General features: G+C 48.0%; 1 protein-coding gene across 1 annotated transcript in view; it reads left to right on the top strand.

The window, feature by feature from the left end:
* Positions 1-7145, top strand: part of MYO7A (myosin VIIA) — a 97713-nt gene that overhangs the window by 287 nt on the left and 90281 nt on the right. The window lies entirely within an intron of this gene.

The following is a 7145-nucleotide window of genomic DNA, read 5'->3' as shown; positions in this document are numbered from 1 at the left end:
CTCGGTAATTTCTAGCTGCTGCTTAATTTGGCTGGGGTCACCTAGCAGGGAGCTGGAGTGAAGGGTGGAGGGCATTGCCCTCGTGTGCTGTGCATGCAGCCCTCCACCCCTTCGCTCCACAGCCCTGTCACATCCAGGCATACCTCTGGATGTGCTTAAACACGGGGAGGGGCTTTGGGGGATGTCCCTGCTATATGGATCCGCTGGCAGTGCCGCAAGACCCCGGTGTCTTCCCAGTCCACTTCACCCCCCTCCCTGCTTTCACGCAGCTCCAGACACACCATTTAGGTGGATAAAGCACAGCCCGTGCTCAGGCAGGGGCTGCTCTTCAGGGAGCAGCACAAGTTCCCCTGGCTTGCAGCACAGCACAGCTTGTGCCCAGGCTGGTTTTTGGGGGTGTCTCCTGGGTCACACTGGTTCTGGTAAGCAGCACCCAGGACCTTCCAGGCTATTTAAGTTATTAGGAGTCTCCCTGGGGAGGGACTGAGGCTTGATATGGGATAGGCAATTCCCACAAAGCAGTTTGCATTTTGCTGCCTGGTTTGGGTTAACAAGATATTTAATACTCTGCTTGTTTGATTTGTCATATATTGTTAATAATGTACAGATGTAAGCTTGCGTCGTAGAGGGAGGACCCTGGTTACTCATTCTAGCATTAATTCTCTTATTTAAATATAGGTTAGCCTGTTTAGTACATGGGCTGTGCTGGACCAGCTGAGCACAATACCAAAGAAAAATCCCAGGATTTCCTAGGGTATTTACAATTACATTATCCTAAGGAAAGTGGGACGGTGGAACTGGCATGTCTTGGTGTCTCTGGGAAGACTGGGTGTATGGTAGAGGACCTGCCATGTAGGCAGAATGGAGGGGGGAGTTTGAAAGGCAGCACACCAGTGGATCTAAGATTGCCTGGTTGCCTCTTGCTGTTAAGTCTCCCCTGCAGAAGGAGGTGGCAGAAGCTAGAGAGGGTTTTCTCACAGCCTGAGGCTATGGTGTTGGTGTGAGTGCTTCTCTCCATAGTCTGGACAAAAGGATGTCCAAGAACCAACCCTGTGGGGTTAATCCTATGCATTACATAAAGATGGCAAGGATATGGTGGTTGCAAGCTGACTCCTCACCCATCCTCCACTGTATGATGCTATGGGTCTTACTCTTCCCATGAGGTGAGGGACTGCAAGCTCCCAGCACTGGTAGTGTGAAGGTATGGAGTGGAGTTGCAGCTTTGATCGAGCTTTGCCAAAGCTTCAGTCAAAACCTGTGAGACCCTCTGAAGTCTCCTTCCTACCCTGTGCCTAAACTGTCCCAAGGAAAACCAAAGAGGGACAAAAAAGGGGGAAAAAAAATCCAGGAAAGCACTTCTCTCCTGTTCATTGATGGTCAAAATTGTTTTCACCTGTGGCTTTGCAATCTCTGAGCCCTTACAAATTCCCAAATATGTGTATCTAAATTGGATTTAACTTTGTGGTGATGGTCTGCTGACAAACAGTCCTTCTTCTCTCCGTGACCTGTTTGAAAGCTGTTGATCCTTCTGTAAAACTAAGATGTAGGGCCAAAGTCTCTTCTTGGGCTTTTGGGGGCGAGACTGGAGTAACTTCATGGAGCTACAGGATCTCCCTACGGATAGTGGCATTTATGGGATCTGAATCCTGGCCAGGGATGACCCTCTTTTCAAGGCAATATTATTTCTATGTCATTTCTCCTCCTCAGAGCAGCCTATTCCTCTCGCTAGCTATGAAGTTTCCCTGGGCCAAGTGCTGCTGTGCAGCCTTTCTGTCTCGCACTTGCTAACTTGTGACTTCGCAATCCCTGGGTTGCCATGGAAAGGATTATGCTGTGATTAATGAAGGCATTGTCAGCTAATAGTTTTTTTCAAAGCCTTTCCTGGAGCTGCAGAGGGCAGCTTCCAAGCCTGGCAGAAAGGGACTGACAGGATAGGTGGCTGCAGGCACTCAGTGCTGGGCACATTTTTGGTTGTCTGCATCAAGACCGTGCTGGCTCCAGTCACAGTCATCGTGGTTCTGCAAGTCCCTTTAGAGGGTGAGAGGAAAACCAGGGGGGGTTGTTGTCCTCTTGGAGCAGAGCCAGTGTTTTTTTCTCTCAAAGCAGAGCAGGACAAGTGTCACTGTACCAAGGGTTTGGCAGGATGTGGAGACAGCACGTAAGACTGTGAGAGCTTTGCACTGTGAAACCCTCTTCTCTGCTAGGCAATGTCCTAGAGGAAAACTGGTATGGGATGAAACTGTGTGTTGTGACTTTTTAGTCCCCCAGTCATGTGCTAGGTAGAGCCAGAAAGCTTATCAGGACAGCCCTGCCCCAGCAGTGTCCATGGTAATGCTGTACCAACCCCAGGAAAACCCTCCCAATCCCTGCTGTGCCTGGAGCTGTGCACAGAGCCCCTGCTCTGAGCTGTAGAAGCACAATGGTTGGAAAAGCCCTCTAAGATCATAAAGTCCAACTCTCAACCCAGCACTGCCAAGTCCACCACTAAACTGTGTCCTCAAGTGCCACATCAACACGTCTTTTAAATACCTCTAGGGATGATGACTCTACTGCTTCCCTGAGCAGCCTGTTCCAGTGCTTGGCCACCCTTTCTGCAAAGAAATTTGTCCTGGTGTCCAATAAAAAGCTCTCATAGTCAGACACTTGTAGAGAGCAGAGTGCAGTTGTGCCCAACTGCACAATGGGAGTGCAAAATGTGAAAATCCAATGAAAAGCAGGCACTTGAAGTAGACTGAGTACCAAATGAAAATAGAAAAGTTAGAAATCCATAGCCATAAATCTCTGGGGACCCCTTCATGTCTTGGCATTGTTAGATGAGTCCCCCCCTACAGCACACCTGCCCAGCCTGAGCAGCTAGGTAGCAGCTTCTACCTCAGTCCAGCTGGAATCTAAAAACTGAGTGCTTGGTCCCACTGTCAGCCTCAGAGCAGTCACAGAAAGTCATTGAGCTCTTCTTAGGCTGCAGGCCCAGCAAATGCCTTTCCCAGGATGCTCCCAGGTTCAGCTGCTGCCATCCCCTTTCCACATCCTGGTGTAATGACACAGCATTTACCTGGGGTGCAGATGGCCTGGACACAGTTGCACATGCATGAAAGGGCTTAAAACTTGCACTGTGAGGTTGGCTGTGGACTGACAGGTGCCTGGGGGGGAGGTTTGCACTGCTGCTGTTGCTGCACAACTAGCCTGCTCTCCACCTTTATAGGTGTGGAGGAAGGAAAATTTGCAAGAGACTATTCCTGATGTTATGTGGAGTGTTGGGAGAATGGAGCCTCTGTAATCCTGGTTTTGTCCCCTCTCCCCATCTGACACTGGCTTGTACAGTGGGAGCTGTGCTTGGAGGGGGCTTTGCCCCATCAGACAAAGACACTTTCTTCAGCTGTTCCTGACTTTGGAAATGGGAAGATAAATCTGGGATCATGGTAGCTGTCAACAGCTCCATGTAAATGTGAAGACTTTTACAGGGATACCTTCTACTAGACCAGGTTGCTCAAAGTCCCATCCAACCTGGCCTTGATCGCTGAGATTTAGTCTCTTAAGGCTTGCAGGTTCCAGCTGGGAAACACCTTCCACTCACCTGCCCAAAACACCAGGGCACAGGGAAAAGGTGCTCTGGGCTGTGCTGGGTTGGGACCAGGACCCAAATATTGGGACCAAGCCCTTCTGTGTTCCTCCTGGTATCTGCTGTTGTCCAGAGAGCACATTCCATTCCTCTGGTGATTTATCTAATTTCAAGTCACCTAAAACAAAAATTATTCCACTGAGGAGAATTCTGAGAAAGGAAAGATGGTCAGAGGTCTGGGACACCTTTCACAGGAGTAATGATTGTTTAGACAAAGGCTCCAAGCTGAGAAGAGATGGGAAGAAGGCATGTTACAGATCCTGGAAGATCATGTTTGCATGGTAAATGCAAAAGAAAGATTTTCCTTTGAAATACAAAAATTAGGGAGCATCAAAACAAAGTTTACAGAGACCAGCCTCAAAGATAAAAAGAGTTTGCACAATCTGGCATGTGTGGTGTTCCTTATGGCAGAACCCTGTGGATTCTCAAAGTATTGGGTTAAAAAAGCACTTGGACAAGTTTCATTTACAAAAAGCCTCTAAAAATCATAAAGCATGTATATGAAAGGAAAAAGAAAACTACCCCTTTTTGGCTCTAGAGGTTCTTGAGCTGCAAATTACTGTTTCTGGGGGAGCATTGCAGAGTAATGCCACTACATCTGCTTTTATACTGCTCCTTAGCCATCCTCTGTCAGAGAAATACAGTGGGTGGGGAGCCCACAGGCTGGATCCAGTGTGGGCTATTTACTCACTAAAAAGTTGTTCACGCCTAGAGATCCTCCTTAAAGAATTCTTTCGAGATATCAGCCTCACTGCACTTCTTAGTTATCTTGGAGAAGATAAAGTGTCAGCACATCATTTTAGTACAGCTCCCATGTGTCATGTGGGCCAAGGGAAATACAACAAAACCTGTTCTTTTTTCATTGAAAATATTTTTGTTCCAGCAGATACAGAGAGGAGCTTAATGGGATTTCTTGCAGGTTCTGTATCAGATTTCCTGAAAGCCATTAGGGAATTGCCACAAAGATATTGATCAGCTGGATCTCTGCTAGAAAAGCTGGGGTTTGTGTGTGGGTTCCTGTGATTTCCAGAGCTGACCCGTGCCTTTGTTGGGGTGAGGCTTGCATTGTAAGTAGTTTTCCATGTGCCTGGAGTGTGTTGGTGTACAGGAGTTTGAATTCATGGCAGCAGGAGAGGCTGGGAGAAGAAAACGCTTTGCCTCTTGGTGGCATCGAGTTCCCAGCCCAGGCAAAGCTCCCACCGAGCTCAGTGGGCTCAAACAGCTTCACAATAACTGCGGGGCTGGAAGGGAAGGGGGAGCACCCACAAACCACAGCACCTCTCATCACCAGAGGCGAGGTGGGGATGAGTTTGGGGGGACAGGCAGACCTCCTGCACTGGGACAGAGGAATCCAGCATGTGTGTGCTGAGGTGAGGTGGTGGAAGGAGCCCTGCAAGCCCAGCTGAAGCACATCAGAGTGCTGCCTCCAACGTCTGAGCCTCTGGGTGTTTTCCAGCATCCGTGGAGGTTGCTGTTATGTTGTGATACCCCAGCTATTTCTGTCCTGCTTCCTCTCATCCCTCAGCTTTGCTGGATCAGTGCCATCAAGGCCAGCAGATTTACCCTGGGCTGAGATGAGCTCCAGAAACCACACACATGCTGGGTTTGTCTCATACAGCCCACACAAGGTTTTGGTCTGGAGAAACAAAGGAGTGGTCATTTCATCTGTAGTTTCTGTGTAAGAGTCTTCCTCAAGTCAAGTCTACTAAAAGTCCTCATGAGTTCTCCATGGCTAGAAAAAGACTTGTAAGATCTTGGCCAAATGATGAAGTAAATCATGACTGCAGTTGATTCAGGTTAATTGTACCAATACATATTCGTGTGGTGGGTAACAGAAGGTAAAAACTCTTAGGGCAGCCTTATTGCTCTTAGAAAAAACCCTCTTGATCTCTCCCAGTGCTCTGTTATACCTGTTCTTCTCCCAGGGCAGACTACTCTTCAGAGTAGCAAACCAGGTCTGGACCTCCCAGCCCTGAGCTCAGCAGTCAGAGAAGATATTAAGTAAACAGGAACAAATCCAAGCTCTTCAGGTGGAGCTGTGATGTTGACCTCAGCCCGGGGAATGAGACCTGTCTCCAGAAACCACCAATTTCTTGAGTGGAGCTAGGAGCAAATGACAAATATCAACAGCCACCCCTTTCTTTGTGTGGGTATCTCAAAGTACTGCAAAGAAGGGTAGGAACAGAGCAATTTGTTAATGCTGGAATCATTTAAACCTGATTAAAGCTGGCCTTCTCATCTAGGCTGATTTCCATAGGAAACAAGGCTTGTGCAGTGACTCTGCCTGTCCCTTTAGATGTGTCACCTAATCACAGTAGTTTGATGATCAAGTTCACTTCAAATTTCAGCTGTAACAAGGAAACAAAGTTCCTAGACACTTCCTGAAACGACACAGGTGAGCATGGGAGAAATCTGGTGCCCTGCAGCATGATGCCACTGCCGGTTGGCCATCTCAGGCGGGGTGAGAAAGCTATTATGGATGCCCCACCTGCAGGAAAGTCTTCTTAGGAGGGGCTATGCCCTACTGACCATCTAGAAATCTTATTATTTGGAATTTTGTTTTGTAAATGAGGCTTTTTTTAGCACTGCTTCTCACAGATGAAATTCTATCTGTTTCTGGCTCTGCTGTTTGCCAGGTGGGAACTTGGCATGGAGCAAAGCTGCTTTACTTCCTGGAGACTCCAGTCCTTTTGTCCATCCAGGCTGTTTCAGGATGCAATGACTTCTACTTTATGCCTGTGCAACACCTGACATATAAAATCATAGAATGGTTTGGGCTGAAAGAGACCTTTTAGATTATCTCATTCCAACTCCCTGCCATGGGCAGGGACACCTTCCACTCGACCAGGTTGCTCAAAGCCCCATCCAACCTGGCCTAGAAACTTCCAGGGATGGGACATCCACAGCTTCTCTGTACAACCTGTGACAGTGTCTCACCACCCTTACAGTAACATATTTCCTCGTAATATCTAATCTAAATCTACCTTTTTATGTGCCCTTTTGTCTAACTGTCTGACCTATGCGAGTGACTTCAGCTCAGCCAGATGATGCCCTTTAGAGCAGAGCATCCCATGCACTGAATAACACCCAGCAGGAGAGCCATAGATCAGCAGCAAGCTGCCCCTGTGACTCAGAATCCCCAGCTGAAAAATTAATATGACTTTTTGCATGTGCAGCCAATGAGTCAGGGAGTGTCAGTCCCCCTCTCATCTGGACTATTACAGGGCTGATGTCTCCCAGCACTGCCTGATGCTGCCCTGAGGGGTGTGATGGTGACTGCACCAAAGGCATCCTGAAAGGGCAGAGCAGAGTCTCCGCTTAATTTTACAGTCCCTGTTCAAGCAAAGCAACCTCAGGAGTCAGCAGAAGTCTCAGCATAAAAACCATGGTTGGTATCTTATGATTTGAACCCACTTAATCCTAGCAACCCTTGCATTTGGAGGCTGACCCCAGTCTCTTGAAGGGCCACCCTGAATTTCTCCAGGCCATGAAAAAATAAGAGGATAGTGTTAGGGCAGGCAGAAGG

Source organism: Geospiza fortis, unplaced genomic scaffold, assembly GCF_000277835.1.
Source record: "Geospiza fortis unplaced genomic scaffold, GeoFor_1.0 scaffold286, whole genome shotgun sequence".
Classification (NCBI taxonomy): domain Eukaryota; kingdom Metazoa; phylum Chordata; class Aves; order Passeriformes; family Thraupidae; genus Geospiza; species Geospiza fortis.
The sequence above is the reverse complement of the archived record's forward strand: the minus strand, read 5'-3'. Positions and strand labels throughout refer to the sequence as shown.